The sequence below is a fragment of the Narcine bancroftii genome, chromosome 3, assembly GCF_036971445.1.
Source record: "Narcine bancroftii isolate sNarBan1 chromosome 3, sNarBan1.hap1, whole genome shotgun sequence".
In the NCBI taxonomy this organism is placed as follows: Eukaryota; Metazoa; Chordata; class Chondrichthyes; order Torpediniformes; family Narcinidae; genus Narcine; species Narcine bancroftii.
Genome location: NC_091471.1, coordinates 308450940 through 308471238, shown reverse-complemented (window position 1 = coordinate 308471238; position 20299 = coordinate 308450940). Strand labels below are relative to the sequence as shown.

The window sequence follows — 20299 nt, the reverse complement described above, 5'->3', positions numbered from 1 at the left end:
GGCGCCAAGATGCACGATTTGAGGCGAGATCAGCCCACTGGCGGTGGTCAATATGGCAGGCACCAAGAGATTTCTTTAGGCAGTCCTTGTACCTCTTCTTTGGTGCACCTCTGTCACAGTGGCCAGTGGAGAGCTCGCCATAGAACACAATCTTGGGAAGGCGATGATCCTCCATTCTGGAGACGTGACCTACCCAGCGCAATTGGATCTTCAGCAGCGTGGATTCGATGCTGTCGGCCTCTGCCATCTCGAGTACTTCGATGTTAGGGATGAAGGCGCTCCAATGAATGTTGAGGATGGAGCGGAGACAACGCTGGTGGAAGCGATTGTTTAAAGACAAGTTGGTCAGAATTCCCACGTGGGGAAAAAAAATCCTTGAATGGCAAGAGATGTTGCAAATTTCCTCAAAAAGTACAAAGAAGCATATGTGAAGTTTAGGAAGTTGAAATTAGACAGAGTCCCCCGAGGGATTCCGGGGAAGCAGGAAAGAACTTAAACAGAGAATCAGAAGAGCTGAAATGGGCCAAGAAATCTCCTTGGCAGGTAGGTTTAAGGCATCTTGTATATGCATTAAAACAAAGGATAATTAGGGAGAGGTTAATATCATTCTAAAACAATGGAAGGAACTTGTACCTCGACCTGGTTAGATAAACTAATATATTGCATAAATATTTACCATGGAGTATAGAGCAATCAGGGAGAGGTATACGGATATTCTGATGTAAAGAAGATGGTGTTGAAGAACATTATGGTGGATAAATTCCCAGGGACTGATGGGATATATTCCAAGATAATTGAGAGGCAAGAGCAGAGATTGTTGAGACCTTGTCAGTGATCTTTAGCTAAAGGCAAGATCCCAGAGGTCTGGGGAATAACCAATGATGTCCTTTTGTTTACAGAGGACAATAGGGACAAACCAAGAAGTTATAGCCCAGTGAATCTTACATCAGTGTTAGGAAAATTATTGGAGGAGATTCCTTGGGATAGTTGGAAAAATATCAGCTTATTGGGGATAGTCAGCATGACTTTGTGTCGGAGAGTCATGCTTTATAAACACGAGTTTTTTTTTGTTGAGGTGACAAAGTTGATCAATGATTTTAGATCAGTGGATGTTGAATACACGCAGTTTAGTGAAGCATTCAACAGTTATCTCATTATCGGTCGATCCATCGCTCCTGGTATACAGCAACTTCATAAAAGGTAGTGGTAGAGGGGCACTATTCTCACTGGGCGTCTGTGACCTGTAGTGCTCCGCATGGATTAGTTCTAGAGCCACTGCTCATTATGGTATATAATGTATTGAACAGAAGTGTACATGGGCTGATTAGTAAATCTGCAGATGACACATAAATTGGTGGTGTTGTGGTTAGTGAGGAAGGCTGTCAAAGAATACAGCAAGAAGGTAGGGTATAAATCTGTTGGATCTATGGAGAGAGAAAATGGCAGCTGGAGTTTAATCTAGACAAGTGTGAATGTTGCACGTTGGGAGGACAAATGTAGGAGGGAAGTAAACAATAAATGAAAGAGCCCTTAGGAACATTGATGTACTTGAAGTATCCGGGGGAGCAGGTTCATTGGTGGAGTATGGCATTCTTGTTTCAATTAGTCAGGGCATAGGGTCGGGAAGCCACATTGCAGCTGTACAAAATGAATATTAACCCCACATTTGCAGTATTGTTGCAGTTCTGGTCACCACATTACAGGAGGGAGGTGGAGGCTTTGGAGAGGGTGCAGAAGTGGTTCACCAGGATTAGCGAGTGTTAACTATAAGGAGAGCTGAAGTTGTTCTTTTCGGAGCATCAGAAATTGAAGGGCAATCTGATGGAACTAGGTGGAATTAGAGGAACAGATAGGGTGGATAGCTAGTCTTTCCCTAGGGTGCAAAGACCAGATAATAGTTGGCACAGGCTGAAGCTGAGACCGTGCAAGTTTAAAAGGAGATTAGTGAGACAAATTTATTTTTAAAAACAAAGCAGTGGCAGCTGGCTGCAATACACTTACAGAGATGTGGAAACAGATGGGATAGTGATATTTAAGACAAATATGTACAGACAGGGAGAGAAGGGGTAGAGACCACGCACAGGTAGATGTGCAGTTTAAATTGATATCATGGGCTGAAGGGTGTGACCCTTTGCTACTCTGTTCTATGTCCAACTCTGACTGCCATTTTCGGGAGTGGGTGCTCGCACCTTTCACAAAGTCTGCAAGTGCCCCCCAGTTCCCTTTCAGTACATTGTAAAGTAATTACTGTCAAGGCACAGAGAGCATAGGAGCAGTTGGGGTTCCTCTGAAAGCAGTCACTACTAAGCCTCTCCTTCAGCCAACAATTAAAGTAATTTAGCCATGGTATCAAATTCCATGCAGTGTGAGGCAAAATCGGCAACCATCCCAATTACACTGCAAATCAGCCCAAATTTGGAACAATAAACAAAGAAGAATAACAGACTGGTGATTTGTACTGGCTTGTTCACCCACAGTTGAGTAATTAGGGAACCACAAGGAGGTCCTATAAGACCGAATGCCAACTGGATATGCATCTAAGCTTAAACTGAACAGATCTATCGGAACCCTAATTGCAAATTAAGTGCCCGTGCAAATAATGATGCAAAGAGTATGCATTCTGGATGTCAAAATCAAATTCAAACCACGTTCAAGAAGTTGCACCAAGCTTGGTGGGTCCAGTCAGTGATTGGGTGGGGAGTGGTGGGAGGCTCACGGAGTTGGGTGGAAGTTAGCCACAGCACATGCTGCTCTTCATTACCCATTCATTCCTACTATAACAAACATTTAGGGGCTGCACGGCTAGCGCAATGCTGTGACAGCACCAGTGAGCCAGGGTCAAATCCAGCACACTCTCCCCGTGTCTGTGTGGGCTTCCTCTCACCATTCAAAAATGTACCAGGGTCATCGGTTAAGTGGGCGACACAGCTCATGGGCCTGAAGGGCCTGTTACTGTGTCTAAATTAAAATTAAAAGAAATTAATCAAATTAAAATCTTTCTGCCTCAATCAAATGACTGAGGATTCAAGTCCAACTCTAGAGACGGAAGGACTGATCCACACCCTGATTGTCGATACATTAAACCTGGGCCTGAGGTACTCTCTTTTTTTTTGAATATTTTATTTATATTTTCACACAAGCTCGTACAGTTATATGTTGCATCCTGCCAACAATGGCAGTTCACAATCACATATGTATTCTTGTATTTTCTTTATGACTTTATATACAAGCCCTTGTGCCTGAGGTACTCTCTCAGATGCAAGATATTCCCTTGAAACTACTAAAGAGATGACATGAGTAATTATCTCTGACACGCTGTCCCTAAACTCATTATTTTTGAAAGTTTGCTGTTTACATATTGGGTTGAACTTCTTACAACAGGTTATATTTCAGAACTTTTCATTGGGCTCTAAAGTGCATCAGGTATCCTAAGGAATACACAGGTGCACATCAATAAGGATGGGACTGATCTACAAATGATGCACCTTCCTACAACACTCTAGTACACTGCTGACACTTGTGGTCAGTCAGGCAAGGTCGAATTGAGCAACCATTACTCCTGCATCTGCACCTCAGCATGTGTCACTTCAACATGAATGACAGGCAAAATTGGGTGAGGGTGGGGTGGGAAGAGGGTCACGGGAAAGGGAGGGGCAGGTCAAAAGTGTTGGGGATTAAATTAACTCTGTTAAATGAAATAAGAATGCACCAAAATATAAATGTGTATCTCCATGTTAAAGAATTCCCTTATGAAATCTGCTGGACAAGATATGTAGTGGTTAATAATTCCTTGAAAACATCAACCGGTTCAGGGTTAATACATGACCAGGTACTTTAACCTTGCACCAAAACCTTGCCAGAAGATTAAACAGACCACACAGTCTGTGGATCAGACCCAGTAACAATTCAAACATTCTTTCCACTGTAATCATGCCAAGATCCCAATACAATGCTGGAAAATGGGAATGAAAATGAAAATGAAAACATTTTGGGATTCATTTTAAAGTACATTTAAGTATCAAGTCGTCTGAGTGCTACTTCACCATGTAATCCAGTACTAACCGTCGCATGGTCCGGTAGTCGGCGACTAAACCATTTTCCCCACTAGGCTTACCTGGTGCAGAGGGCGGCGAGGCACCCTGCAGGATGAAAAACAAGATCTGTCAAAGGGTGGGCGAACTCTCTAGTAGGGTCAATGCCCATCTAGCAAACACATGCCGGGAAGCACGGAAAGGGCAACCCTTGCCTCGAAGCTTGGCCTGGCCATTCACTGCACCAGAACTCCCCCCAGTCATCTTGGACCTCACCATGCTGCCGGATCCAAGAGGAATGTCAAGAGGGTGGGTCTGGACCTGCGCAGCCTCCTACTCACCTAAAATCCATTCACGCTGTTCCTTTCTGCAGAGTGGGGTATCCTTGCAGTGTCTGTCAAGAATCAACTTGGACAGCCACTTCAGGATGTACAAACTGACTGAAAGGAACCATCCTATGGGATGGATATCCAGAAGATGTATCATAATAATTTTGCACAAGGATAGTGATAAGACACAAATGCCTTTGGTCTTGAACACCATTTTCTAGCAACATTCCTTACTCAATTTAACTGGTTTACAAAGTGCAATTTTTTTCTAGGTTTTCCCACTTGCACAATAAATGAGTGGAGAAAACCATGGACAACTTATGCTTTAATTAACATGTTTTCAGACTAAAATATACAGCATTTGAGAGTAAATGTCAACAATTATCATCTATAAGCTTTACCTTTACACATTTCCCTTGATTTCTTTTACCTCAAGCATTTACCACACCCACTGGTAAAATGAGAAAATGGCACTTGCTTCAATCATTAACTGATGATCCAATCTGGACCCTGACAAAACCTCCATGTCAACAAAATTCTCTCGTTTTTAAAACAAAAACTTATCTGAACCTTTTGCATTTAATTTTAGATTTCTGGAGCTCTCAAACAGAGTAAACAGTTTGCTTCTACTTAATCTGTGCAATTACTAAAACAATGATTTTAAACATCTCAATTAAATCAAAGCCTTAAATCACCAATGCTCTTAAAAGCTAATGGCCCTTTATTACACTGCTCCAACTTTTGGGTCCTTAATGCCTTCTCTGGCAGGATGTATTTTTCATGTCACTAGATTGAAGCCAATGGCAATTGAACACAACTTTTTAAATGCAACAGTAGATATCCACTTTACAACAAGCTTGTAAACTATTTATTTCTTGTGCATCAAAATAATGGAATGGTTTAATCATAATGCCAAACACCATCGTCCTATTAAATCCATAACCAGGACTCACTTTTGCCCAAGTAGGATTGAATGGAAAATAACACAGGGGAGTAAAATTGTAACAGAGAGTCAAAAATAAAGCTTCATTCTCCCTGACTCACTGTGGTTCATTCTGAGGGTCAATGAAGGGGCTCCAAACATGCCATTCATTTACTTTTTTTTTATTTTAGCTTCAGTCACTGTCTCTAACAAATAGAGTCACAGAATCACAGCCATTCCAGAGTCACGTGCCTTTTGCTTTATCTGAGGTGACTTGTCGAATGCAAACACACTGAAAGCCTTTACTGCCTCAGATGACGTCTGGCCAGCATTAACTATTTTTACATTGCTGGCCCACACATGGCCCCTGAAATACCAGGGGAAAGCCAGCAATGCACCGAGCACTGCCAATCGCAACGTTTCAACCACTGCTTTCTCATAGTCATTTCAATGCTGCTGCTGAGGTCAAGAACGCAGCAACCTCAGATTGCCAGGAGCAGGAATCACAACGTAACTGACCAGCAAAACCTTTCAGTGCACCAGCACAATCATCAATAAAGAAGAGTTTTAATATATATATATATATTAGTAGCAGACTGGAGAGAATAAATAATTCACTTCTGTCCCTCTGGCTGAAACGATTGTGAGCATTTCCTGCAGGGCTGACCAAGTTCAAGGAAGTTTGATTTCAGTTGCACTCTTAACCATTTCATCTCCATTACTGGCTGTGGAGCGCCATTAGCCAGAATCAGACACACACAAGGTAAAGACTCCACAAAGACCTCCACAGAGCCAGGCTGGCTGTGGCTGCAGCAACTCTGAGTGAGGCCTCGGGGGAGGCCGGCACAGGCTTATATCCTGGGGGGTGATTGACTCCTGACCAGGTGGGGCTTGATCCTTTCAGGCCGACTGATTGACAGCCGGCCAGGTGTTGTCCTGTCCCCTTGCACTCCTGCAGGGACATAGGTTGCCCCCTGCAGTAGGCCGGCAGTACTCTCCTCCAGGTATAGGTGTTGCCTCCTGCAGTAGGCCGGTGGTGTACCACCACAACTGCCGTATGTGTAAATCAATTCCAATGAAAAAGAATTCAATCACTGTTACGTTTACCCTTTTCCCTCTCACCTTTGAGCTTTACGCTGTACTTGTTTCAGCCACAATTTCCTGCCTATTATCCCTCGCATCTCTGACAGACGTGCACGTGCATTGCTTGAAGTCTCTCTGCTTCCCCACCACAGTTCAAAATATTACACAAGTATCACTTGTAGAGATTTTTTTGGGCACTCTTACAGGTGAGGTTTGGAAGATGAACCTTTGGAGTGCAATGGTATAGCTGCTGTTACCAATGGGAGTGAGTTTGCTGAACGTTATGGGAAAAAAAAACACGGTTAAGTTACAGGTTTTGAATACAGGGCAATTGATTTTTAAGGTTTATAATGTAACAAGTTTGTTTTTGTCTGCAAAGAAACATTGAGTTCTGCATACCCACTTCTCATTGTAAACTTAAATCTCGTCTCCATGCTGCATTTCTAAAATAACTCCCTGCACCCACTTGAAGTCAACCTTAAATGGTTTCTTGCAGCTGAACTACTGTACAAAAGCACAGTACCCAAGAGATAAATACACGAGTGTCGAGAGAAAAATACTGATTAAAATGACATGGTTCCTTTTATATCCCTTTGCAGCAAAATTCCATAAATTTCAAAAGTCAATGAAAAACTTTTAAAATATTGTCATATTATACTGCAGCAACTAACTTTCACACAGCTGGTTTCCAAAAGCAACACTGAGACTGATCAGATTAATCATTTTATTAGTGAATAGCAATGATTGGTCAGGAGAGGGGTATCATGCAGTTATTCCTCAAATTAATGCCATAGATTCTTTACTTGCACCCATCTGTGAGAGTTCTAGTTTGATAGAAGTTTGTAAATGTTTGATCTCTTTTCATCTCTGAAGCAAAGCAGACCCTAGCTTTTGGGACTGGGGCCAGAGACTGCCTTGTAATATCTGGATAACTCACTCCCTGGGAATCACCTAACACTAGCACACAAGATGCCTGGATGGTTGTCTCAGCCTTGGGATAAACTGATTTTTGGCACTGAAAGGAGAGAGACCATGGTTCAACACTGTATTTAGAAGCTGACACCTCAAGCAATATTCAGTTCCTGAATATCCACTGCGCGAGACGGAATCTGTCTAGCTTTCTGCATTCTTGTTTCTAGAATAGAATTTGAATGAGCAAAATCTTTTGACTTGGAGCATGCATGGGATAATGGGAGTCACGGTTCACACAGTGAACACTATTACTGTGCCAGCAACCCAGTTTCGAATCTGGTGTTGTATTTAAGGAGTTTGTACATTTTGCCCATGTCTGCACAAGTTTCATCCTGGTGCTTTTCTTTCCTCCCACCCTCCAAGAACGTGCGAGGTTTTATAGGTTAATTTGGTGTATTTGAGTGGCATGGGTTTGTGGGCCATAAGGGCTTGTTACTGTTGCCCCTTTTCCACTGGCACCCTGTCCTGGGAATTTACTTGGACAAGGTCCAGCGAAAAAGGAACGTCGTCTGAACACCGGCATCAAATTACGTCATTTCACGCCAGAGATTAACCACCTCTATACCTACTCATATTCCCGGCTGGCATGCTGATAAAACCAGTGGAAAAGGGATGGCAGAAAGTCACCCACTTTCAGTTGAAGGTAGAACGTTTCAATTCCTGGGGATGAATTATGTTCCAGTTAAGGGTGGCCCAGTGGAAATGGCACAAAGGGTTTCCTATCCCGGGACATTAACTGGGATGCCAGTGGAAAAAGGGGCTTGTGTAACTCTAAAATGAAAAAAAAAGCAAGAATTGACAAATAAAGAAAATGCAAGAAAAATTGTTCTACTGAACACAGTCAATAATTCCTCTTTTACACAGCTCCCTGATAAATGCAATTAACAGAATAACGATCATCACAAAAACTAAAATATCACAGTTTAATTCTGAACCTGCTCGAGCTTGACTGTTGTTACTATATTTGGGGAACTGACTTCCATAATTCTGGGCTGAATCACTGCTTCTAAATCAATGTCATGAGAAAGATCAGCAATGCAAAAATAGAACCGGAAAAAAAACTAAATGCAATCGTCGGTTCTTTGTATTCCATGGTTGAGTAAACACAGTTTCTGGTGTGGTACTGCAACACAAAAATGAGAAGGATCCCCATGTTTTTCTTAACTGTGTTAATTGATCTTAGCCATGGCTGAAAGTAGACATCACTGTTAACATCTGTAACCGAGAATGGGGAGAGAATAAGACAAAAAAAAACCTCCACTCTCAATTATCCATGAATTACATAGAGGATGAAGTACAGTACCATTCCCGTGCTTGCTATAAGATCCAGGTTCCTATATACTGTAAAGATTGACTGGGAAGATTGGACGAATAACGACAGGTGCCATCACTTCGAGATGGAGACAAAAGAAACGTGATTTTTTTTTTAAAAACCAAGATCAGGATGACGGATCTTGTTTGCAACCTCTAGCCCATCTAGATCCAGCACTTCCAGCCATATAGCATTATAAGGGAGCGGCCCACAAAGCAAACACGAACAGTCTCATTTATTGTGGATCAGACGTTCAGCACGAGGGTCAGTCTCTCACACTGAAAGGCAAACAAGAAGAAAACTGCCTTCAAAGCAGCACCGTTCTCTCTGGACGAAACTGGGAGATGACGAATTCATTGTAAAGTCCAATGCAAACAGAGTTTGTGCCAAATTGGATACAGTCATAGAGAAATGTAACTAACTAGCTTGAAGTAAAGGAGTCAACTTTATTGATGAAATTAAGTCGTTCTAGTAGTCAAAAGCACAGCAAATATCAGTTCATGACAAAGGATTGTACCAAGTAGACAGAAGAACTGAAGAAACCCAGGAAGTTATGCAGCATCCATAGAAAGTAAAAGGCAGTAGATATTTTGGGCCTGAGCCCTTCTTCAGGAGTGCTGAATATCAGGCAGCCATGTGAATATTAGGGAGAGAGGGGTGATGGGGCAGGAGCACGGGGTAATAGGGGGAGAGAGGTTAGAAGAGAAAGAAGAGAATTATTTTCTTTTCCCTTCCATGAACCTCTACACCAAGTTCTGCAATACCTGGACAGCAAAGTTGCATACACCAGAAAAATCTTTATTGACTAGTTTGGCATTTAACACAATCATCCCCTCAAAACTGATCAGTAAAGTCCAAGACTTAGAACTCAACACCCCTGCGTAATTGGATCCTGAATTTCCTCACCTTCAGACCACAGTGAGGATTGGTAAGAATATCTCCTCCACAATTTCCATCAGTACTGGAGCACCAGGGCTCAGGGCTGCGTTCCTTGCCCCATGCTCTACTCGCAATACACCAATGACTGTGTGGCTCAGTGCGACAACACTATCTACAAATTTGCTGATAGAAGGTTATATAAATGGGACGATAAGTCAGCCTACAGGAGGGAAATTGAAAACTTGGCTGAATGGTGTACCAACAACAACCACTCACTCAATGTCACCAAAACCTAGGAGCTGTTTGTTGACTTCAGGAAGCAAAAAACTGAATTATGAAGCTATCACCTCTGGTTCTAGTCTCACCAACTAGTGGAAACTTCTACCTTATCTAACTTTTTTGAAATTTGTACATTTGTACATTTCTGCAAAATCACCATCGTACTTCTGAAATCCAGCAGGTTTAGTCCTAAGTGACTCAATCTCATCTAATATGCTAACCCATTCATCTCTGGAATTAACCTGGTGAATCTCCTCTGCATCGCATCCAAAGCCAGTATATCTTAAGGATATATCAAGTAAGGAGACCAGAATTGCACATAGTGCTATAGGTGTGAACTCACCAATACCATGCACAGTCACAGTGGAAACATCCCACTCTAAAATTCAACCCCTCCAGCAATGAAGGCTGACATTTCATTTGCCTTCTTGTTGCACCTATAAACCAACCTTTTGCGATTCATGCACAAGCCCTTTCAAGTCCCCTGCATGACAGCATGCTGCAATCCATCACCATTTAAATAATAATGAGATCTATTTTCCTTTCCTTAGAGGCTGACCTCACATTCACCACTATTATATTCCATCTGCCAGACCCTTGGCCACTCATTTATCCTTTCCACATCTGTCCACATGCTCCTTACAATTTGATTTTATGCTCAATTTTGTGTCATCAGCAAAATTAGATACATTACACTCGGTGCCCTTTTCTAAATCCGTAATGCATATCGTGAACAATTGGGGACCCAGCAACGATTTCTGCTCACCAAACAGAAAAAAAAAACATTTATCCTGATTATCTGCTTTCTATTGGTTATCCATACTCATACATTATATTTTCAGATTCAGATTTATTGTCAGAATACATACATGACATCACCTACAACCCTAAGATTCCTTTGTCCTGCAGAAGCAGCAGAATTAGCACTAATTGGTAGTGTAAAAAATAAATGGTACACAGTGTAAACATGTAAACAACTCTTCTTTTCTTCTTTGCCTTTGCTTCGCGGACGAAGATTTATGGAGGGGGTAAATGTCCACGTCAGCTGCAGGCTCAATTGTGGCTGACAAGTCCGATGCGGGACAGGCAGACACGGTTGCAGCGGTTGCAGGGGAAAATTGGTTGGTTGGGGTTGGGTGTTGGGTTTTTCCTCCTTTGTCTTTTGTCAGTGAGGTGGGCTCTGCGGTCTTCTTCAAAGGAGGTTGCTGCCCGCCTAACTGTGAGGCGCCAAGATGCACGATTTGAGGCGAGATCAGCCCACTGGCGGTGGTCAATATGGCAGGCACCAAGAGATTTCTTTAGGCAGTCCTTGTACCTCTTCTTTGGTGCACCTCTGTCACGGTGGCCAGTGGAGAGCTCGCCATATAACACGATCTTGGGAAGGCGATGGTCCTCCATTCTGGAGACGTGACCCACCCAGCGCATCTGGATCTTCAGCAGCGTGGACCCGATGCTGTCGGCCTCTGCCATCTCGAGTACTTCGATGTTAGGGATGAAGGCGCTCCAATGAATGTTGAGGATGGAGCAGAGACAACGCTGGTGGAAGCGTTCTAGGAGCCGTAGGTGATGCCGGTAGAGGACCCATGATTCAGAGCCGAACAGGAGTGTGGGTATGACAACGGCTCTGTATACGCTTATCTTTGTGAGGTTTTTCAGTTGGTTGCTTTTCCAGACTCTTTTGTGTAGTCTTCCAAAGGTGCTATTTGCCTTGGCGAGTCTGTTGTCTATCTCGTTGTCGATCCTTGCATCTGATGAAATGGTGCAGCCGAGATAGGTAAACTGGTTGACCGTTTTGAGTTTTGTGTGCCCGATGTAGATGTGGGGGGGCTGGTAGTCATGGTGGGGAGCTGGCTGATGGAGGACCTCAGTTTTCTTCAGGCTGACTTCCAGGCCAAACATTTTGGCAGTTTCCGCAAAACAGGACGTCAAGCGCTGAAGAGCTGGCTCTGAATGGGCAGCTAAAGCGGCATCGTCTGCAAAGAGTAGTTCACGGACAAGTTTCTCTTGTGTCTTGGTGTGAGCTTGCAGGTGCCTCAGATTGAAGAGACTGCCATCCGTACGGTACCGGATGTAAACAGCGTCTTCATTGTTGAGGTCTTTCATGGCTTGGTTCAGCATCATGCTGAAGAAGATTGAAAAGAGGGTTGGTGCGAGAACACAGCCTTGCTTCACGCCATTGTTAATGGAGAAGGGTTCAGAGAGCTCATTGCTGTAAATGACCCAACCTTGTTGGTTTTCGTGCAGTTGGATAACCATGTTGAGGAACTTTGGGGGGCATCCGATGCGCTCTAGTATTTGCCAAAGCCCTTTCCTGCTCACGGTGTCGAAGGCTTTGGTGAGGTCAACAAAGGTGATGTAGAGTCCTTTGTTTTGTTCTCTGCACTTTTCTTGGAGCTGTCTGAGGGCAAAGACCATGTCAGTAGTTCCTCTGTTTGCGCGAAAGCCGCACTGTGATTTTGGGAGAATATTCTCGGCGACACTAGGTATTATTCTATTTAGGAATGTAAACAACTAAAAGAACTACAAACAGATAATAATGTAAATAAACTGACTGCAATACAGAAAGAACAAAAGAAAAATCAATAAAGTGCACAAGAATCCTTAATTGTATCTCAGATTGAATTTGTCCTTGAGATGTTTGATGGTGGAGGGGTATCAGCTGTTCCTGAACCTGGTGGTGTGAGTCTTGTTGCACCTACACCTCTTTCCAAATGACAGCAGTGAGAAGAGCGAGTGATGGGTGGTGTGGATCCTCGATGATTGCTGCCGCTTTCCAAAGGCATTGTTCACTGTCGATGTTCTAGATCACACACGTCAAACTCTGGCCCGCAGGCCAAATTTGGCCCGCACATATAATTATATTTGGCCCGCAAGATCATATTAAATATATATTAGAGTTGGCCCGCTGGCCGCCGCGCAAGTATAGCACATGCAAAGCAGCAAGCAATACCTTAGTTTTTAGCACTTCAACAGCAGGCACAGTAGTACACCGATATAGTTAACGGGAAAGTTAATTAGATATTCACAGCGGCGCCTAGCTCCGACGGACCCGCCGCCTAGCTCCGACGGACCCGCCGCCTAGCTCCGACGGACCCGCCGCCTAGCTCCGACGGACCCGCCGCCTAGCTCCGACGGACCCGCCGCCTAGCTCCGACGGACCCGCCGCCTAGCTCCGACGGACCCGCCGCCTAGCTCCGACGGACCCGCCGCCTAGCTCCGACGGACCCGCCGCCTAGCTCCGACGGACCCGCCGCCTAGCTCCGACGGACCCGCCGCCTAGCTCCGACGGACCCGCCGCCTAGCTCCGACGGACCCGCCGCCTAGCTCCGACGGACCCGCCGCCTAGCTCCGACGGACCCGCCGCCTAGCTCCGACGGACCCGCCGCCTAGCTCCGACGGACCCGCCGCCTAGCTCCGACGGACCCGCCGCCTAGCTCCGACGGACCCGCCGCCTAGCTCCGACGGACCCGCCGCCTAGCTCCGACGGACCCGCCGCCTAGCTCCGACGGACCCGCCGCCTAGCTCCGACGGACCCGCCGCCTAGCTCCGACGGACCCGCCGCCTAGCTCCGACGGACCCGCCGCCTAGCTCCGACGGACCCGCCGCCTAGCTCCGACGGACCCGCCGCCTAGCTCCGACGGACCCGCCGCCTAGCTCCGACGGACCCGCCGCCTAGCTCCGACGGACCCGCCGCCTAGCTCCGACGGACCCGCCGCCTAGCTCCGACGGACCCGCCGCCTAGCTCCGACGGACCCGCCGCCTAGCTCCGACGGACCCGCCGCCTAGCTCCAACGTCCTTGAGCTTCATCTGTGGGTGGGTGCTGCTGGGCATCGGACTTTCCACTAGGGTGGAGGTCGCGGACGAGTTCCACCGCTCTCACGGTATTCCCGGTGAGATGGCGAGACCAGCGGGGACTCCTTGGGTTGTTGGCAGCGGTTGCGGCAGGCGGAGGCGGGGGTGGAGGAGGGAGAGGGGGCGGGGGGGGATGCCGCTCGGGTTTGCTGGCTGGGCTGGGGAGGGCTCCCTGCAGACCTCCGCTCCCTAACATGCTTCTCGGCAGAGTGCGATCCTTGGCTTAAAGGCTAGAGAGAAATATTATTTATTGAATATTTTATTTCTTATTTGTTAATGCTTCTTATGAAAGAGTTTAACCAAAACTATTATTAAACATTTATTTTAATAAGAAAAATGTTAACATTGCATACGTTGAAAGAAAACATGCAGATGTTGTTGAAAATTTTCAATAAATATTTACTTCAGCCCTCGACTTAGTCCAAGTTTTTAATTTTGGCCCTCCGTGAATTTGAGTTTGACACCCCTGTTCTAGATGGTGGGGAGAGTTTTGCCTGTGATACCCTGGACTGTGTCCATACCATTTGGAGGACTGTGATGCAGCTGGTCAGCACATTTCTACCTCCCAACACCCTGTATTCTGATAGATTCAGTTAGCTTAGTAATAAAAAGAGGGGAGGGGTGGAATAATATTATTCTGACTAGTGATGCTCTGCAGAGAACTGGGCCAATGCTCTGCTGCCATTTGTGATGCACTTCAACGATTTGCAAGAAAATGTAGCTGAGCTAATTTGCAGTTGACACAACAACTGGTGGAGATTATCAAGGATATAGAACAGTTGGAAATACGATCAAAGAAATGGGAGATGAAGTTTAATCTCATGGTGCACTCTGGGAGAACAAATGCACGTGGAAGCTACATATTAGCAGCGGGATCTTTTGAATCATTGATAAGGTGCCAGTCCATTGCTCTCTGAAAGTGGAAAAAGCACTAGATAAGATGGCAAAGAAGGCACAAGGCGCTCTTGCCTTGGTGAAGGGCTCAAGCATGAAACGTTGGTTATGTTCCTTTATTGTTGCTACGTAAAGAACAGCGTTTGATTTGCCGGGCGTCTCCAGTATTGTGTTTTTATAAGGCACCCTTACCTTCATTAATCAGGGTGTTGATTGAACAGTTGTACAAAACGTTGGCTAGGACTATTGTGTGCAGCTCCAGTCACCATGTTATAGAAAGGATGTGGAGGCATTGATGAGGGTCCACCAGGATAATGCTTGGATTGTACAGTATCAGCTCCCAGCAGAGTTTGGACAGACAGGTGGTCTTCTCTGCAGTTTCAGAAGATGAGGGGTGACACAGTTAGGGTGGATGGTCAAAGTCTAGTTCACCAGATTGGAAATTTGAATCACTAGAGGCTATTTCTTGAAGGTTTGGGGCGGGGGGAAGAGCTTAGAAGAGATGTGCAAGGTACTTTTTTTCGTCCACACGGAGCAATAGGCAGTGGGAACACTATGACAGAGGCACTTGCTTCTCCTCATGAACAGACTGGGCACGCAGATAGGATGGGTTTCATTTGCTGTCACGGTTCGCACAGACATCGTGGGCCTATTCCTGAGCGGTGTTGGAAGGGCGCTCATTGAGGTGATGAATGATGCAGGACCGGACAAGGGGGTCATTTAATACCCAGTTTGTAGAATGAGACTCAGTGTAACAAGAGTCAGAAGAAAATACGAGCCTCGTGAACCGGAGGGCAAGTTGCTCAGGTGAAACACACAGATCAGTTTGTTACACGTTGCCAGAGAAACCACTCAACTCCCCACCCCTCGTTTCGTGCTGGCCTTCCTGGTGCAATTGAACGCCCTTGTGATTGGTTCGCTCACACGTCGAGTTAACTTGATACAACGCCCGGGCAATAGTGATAATTAAAATTCAAACCATCACTGCCAAGAACCTCCAAAAACACGTTCCTCACCAATACATCGGCGTTTGCATTACGTTTCTAAACAAAGCGATCTCAAGTAAATAAATGAGCTTCAAGTCTTGCTGACAAGAGAGCACTTCGAGATGGAGAATACAGTGAAAATTCTTTTAAAACGAGGCGAAAGGAATGTCAAGAGAAGACCAATCTTTCACAAACAGGTTACTTTAAGTGGGCAGCGGGAGGACACGGAAATTCCCTTTGCACATTTCCAATCATCTGTGAGAAAAATGTCCCACAGTGGGTGACTTCAATAACTCCAACATTTACAACCACAGGTTTAGGGCTTCAATTCCCCCCCCCCCCCCACCACACACACACATAGATACACACACACACACATATATATACACAGACACACACACACAGACACACACACACACATAGACACACACACAGACACACACACACACACAGACACACACACACACACAGACACACACACACATAGACACACACACAGACACACACACACACACAGACAGACACATTCTTCTTTAGCTTGGCTTCGCAGACGAAGATTTATGGAGGGGTAATTTCCACACATATATATACACACACACACATATATATACACACATATATAGACACACACATACATACACATACACACACACATACATACACATTCTACTTCTTTAGCTTGGCTTCGCGGACGAAGATTTATGGAGGGGTAATTTCCACACATACATACACACACATAAATAGATACATATATACACATACATTTGCAACCATAGGTTTAGGGCTTCAATTCCCCGGTGTGTGTGTGTGTGTGTATCGAGGCTGGTGAGCATGTAAAGGTAAAAATAAACCCACGCACCAAAGTGTTATCTCTATATCAATACTTTGCCGCGTGGGTTTATTTTCCCCTCTACATGCCAGCAACCAGCCTCTTTGTTCCGCTGAATTACCTGCCTTCCTCCCAGCGCGGATGGGCGGCCGCAGCGAGCAGCCAACTCCTCGCAACTTCTCTCTCCGCAAGCAGAAACTTCTCCGCCTCCTCCGGACGCCTTCGACGGACACCGGGTTGCTGCCAAACCAACGCGCTTGACCCGGAGCGAACCCCTCCTTGTCCCCGGCTTGAAAAACTTGACTCCGGGAAAGGGGAAAAAGGGTGAGGGGGGTGCGAGTAACTGTCAGGTCCACGGGGCGCAGGGAGAGATGATTGACACGCCTGTCGCCCAATGGAGCTGAGATGTGGGGCCTCGGGGAGCAATCAGCAGCGGCCGAGGGTGGGCATTGAGCTGGGAGTTGCAGGGCGCAAAAGCTGAGCTTCAGAGTTGCCCAGTTGATTTTTTTTCTTGCTGGACATTTCCTTTCCCCTCCCCTTTGCCACCTTAAGGGCTCCCTGATGCATCAACCAACACGTGGACGGAGACAAGCTGCTGCCACCAGGAAAGAGATAGAGATGCCAAAGGACTTGCACCACCAGGTCCAGGAGCAGCTCCTGCCCCTCCACCCCATCAGACTCCTCTGCCACAACCTCAATCGGGGACTCATTTAAGGACTTACTTTCGCACGTCACTGTTTGTTTTTCTCTCTCTATTGCAATCAATTGCTTACATTTCTTTCTTTATTTGTGTGTATGTGTGTGTGTGTATATGTGTGTGTATTGTGTCAGAGGTGCACCAGAGGTACTGGGCTTCTCCTCCAGTAAAAACAAGGACTGGTTTGACGAAAACAGCCAGGAAATCCAGGAGCTGCTGGCAAAGAAGCGAGCTGCCCACCAGGCTCACCTTACAAAGCCGTCCTGTCCAGAGAAGAAACAAGCCTTCCGTCGCGCATGCAGCCATCTTCAGCGCAAACTCCGGGAGATCCAAAATGAGTGGTGGACTAGCCTCGCCAAACGAACACAGCTCAGCGCGGACATTGGCGACTTCAGGGGTTTCTACGAGGCTCTAAAGGCTGTGTACGGCCCCTCACCCCAAGTCCAAAGCCCGCTGCGCAGCTCAGACGGCAAAGTCCTCCTCAGCGACAAGATCTCCATCCTCAACCGATGGTCAGAACACTTCCAATCTCTTTTCAGTACCAACCGCTCAGTCCAAGATTCCGCCCTGCTCCAGCTCCCTCAACAGCCCCTAAGGCTAGAGCTGGATGAGGTTCCCACCCTGGATGAGACATATAAGGCAATCAAACAACTGAAAAGTGGCAAAGCAGCAGGTATGGATGGAATCCCCCCAGAAGTCTGGAAGGCTGGCGGCAAAACTCTGCATGCCAAACTGCATGAGTTTTTCAAGCTTTGTTGGGACCAAGGTAAACTGCCTCAGGATCTTCGTGATGCCACCATCATCACCCTGTACAAAAACAAAGGCGAGAAATCAGACTGCTCAAACTACAGGGGAATCACGTTGCTCTCCATTGCAGGCAAAATCTTCGCTAGGATTCTACTAAATAGAATAATACCTAGTGTCGCTGAGAATATTCTCCCAGAATCACAGTGCGGCTTTCGCGCAAACAGAGGAACCACTGACATGGTCTTTGCCCTCAGACAGCTCCAAGAAAAGTGTAGAGAACAAAACAAAGGACTCTACATCACCTTTGTTGACCTCACCAAAGCCTTCGACACCGTGAGCAGGAAAGGGCTTTGGCAAATACTAGAGCGCATCGGATGTCCCCCAAAGTTCCTCAACATGATTATCCAACTGCACGAAAACCAACAAGGTCGGGTCAGATACAGCAATGAGCTCTCTGAACCCTTCTCCATTAACAATGGCGTGAAGCAAGGCTGTGTTCTCGCACCAACCCTCTTTTCAATCTTCTTCAGCATGATGCTGAACCAAGCCATGAAAGACCCCAACAATGAAGACGCTGTTTACATCCGGTACCGCACGGATGGCAGTCTCTTCAATCTGAGGCGCCTGCAAGCTCACACCAAGACACAAGAGAAACTTGTCCGTGAACTACTCTTTGCAGATGATGCCGCTTTAGTTGCCCATTCAGAGCCAGCTCTTCAGCGCTTGACGTCCTGCTTTGCGGAAACTGCCAAAATGTTTGGCCTGGAAGTCAGCCTGAAGAAAACTGAGGTCCTCCATCAGCCAGCTCCCCACCATGACTACCAGCCCCCCCACATCTCCATCGGGCACACAAAACTCAAAACGGTCAACCAGTTTACCTATCTCGGCTGCACCATTTCATCAGATGCAAGGATCGACAATGAGATAGACAACAGACTCGCCAAGGCAAATAGCGCCTTTGGAAGACTACACAAAAGAGTCTGGAAAAACAACCAACTGAATAACGTCACAAAGATAAGCGTATACAGAGCCGTTGTCATACCCACACTCCTGTTCGGCTCCGAATCATGGGTCCTCTACCGGCACCACCTACGGCTCCTAGAACGCTTCCACCAGCGTTGTCTCCGCTCCATCCTCAACATCCATTGGAGCGCTCACACCCCTAACGTCGAGGTACTCGAGATGGCAGAGGTCGACAGCATCGAGTCCACGCTGCTGAAGATCCAGCTGCGCTGGATGGGTCACGTCTCCAGAATGGAGGACCATCGCCTTCCCAAGATCGTATTATATGGCGAGCTCTCCACTGGCCACCGTGACAGAGGTGCACCAAAGAAAAGGTACAAGGACTGCCTAAAGAAATCTCTTGGTGCCTGCCACATTGACCACCGCCAGTGGGCTGATAACGCCTCAAACCGTGCATCTTGGCGCCTCACAGTTTGGCGGGCAGCAGCCTCCTTTGAAGAAGACCGCAGAGCCCACCTCACTGACAAAAGGCAAAGGAGGAAAAACCCAACACCCAACCCCAACCAACCAATTTTCCCTTGCAACCGCTGCAATCGTGTCTGCCTGTCCCGCATCGGACTGGTCAGCCACAAACGAGCCTGCAGCTGACGTGGACTTTTTACCCCCTCCATAAATCTTCGTCCGCGAAGCCAAGCCAAAGAAGAAAGAAAATTGTGTCAGAGGTGCACCAAAGAAGAGGTACAAGGACTGCCTAAAGAAATCTCTTGGTGCCTGCCACATTGACCACCGCCAGTGGGCTGATATCGCCTCCAACCGTGCATCTTGGCGCCTCACAGTTCGGTGGGCAGCAACCTCCTTTGAAGAAGACCGCAGAGCCCACCTCACTGACAAAAGACAAAGGAGTAAAAACCCAACACCCAACCCCAACCCACCAATTTTCCCCTGCAACCGCTGCAACCGTGTCTGCCTGTCCCGCATCGGACTTGTCAGCCATAAACGAGCCTGCAGCTGACGTGGACATTTACCCCCTCCATAAATCTTCATCCGCGAAGCCAAGCCAAAGAAGATGTGTGTGTATATGTGTATGTGTGTGTATATATGTGTGTGTATATGTACATATGTGTGTGTGTATATGTATGTGTGTGTGTATGTGTGTGTATATGTATGTGTGTGTGTGTGTGTGTGTGTATGTGTGTGTGTATGTGTATGTGTGTGTGTGTAAATGTGTGTGTGTACATTTTTATGCATTACCCACAAGTGGTAATTCTGCCTGGCCAGCAGGAAGTAGAATCTCAGGGTTGCATGTACTCTGACAATAAACCTGAATCGAAGTAATTTCTGAACAAATTCTGCGTAAAGTTCATCATCTTTCTTCAAATGCTCTTTGACCTGTCCGAATTATCGGCTTCCCTCATCTACATCCGCCACATTATTGGCTTCTCTTTCCACCGAAGCACAAACTTACCAATGATAAAGGGTGTACAGTGAAACTTCCTTCATTGCGCTGAGATGTGAGGTGCTGG

The 20299-nt window shown here is 46.2% G+C and overlaps 1 protein-coding gene across 3 annotated transcripts in view; it reads right to left on the bottom strand.

The window, feature by feature from the left end:
• The window catches only part of tnfaip8l1 (tumor necrosis factor, alpha-induced protein 8-like 1), a 49474-nt gene extending 29211 nt beyond the window's left edge, over nt 1-20263 (bottom strand). The window contains exon 1 of one of the 3 annotated variants that reach the window (XM_069928863.1): nt 20242-20263. The gene's annotated coding sequence lies outside the window, so the exon portion shown is untranslated. Of the gene's footprint in view, nt 1-16490; nt 17016-20241 lie in introns of those variants that run through there. The other 2 variants (XM_069928861.1, XM_069928860.1) reach the window with 2 other exon arrangements.
• Between the last annotated feature and the right edge of the window lie 36 nt (nt 20264-20299).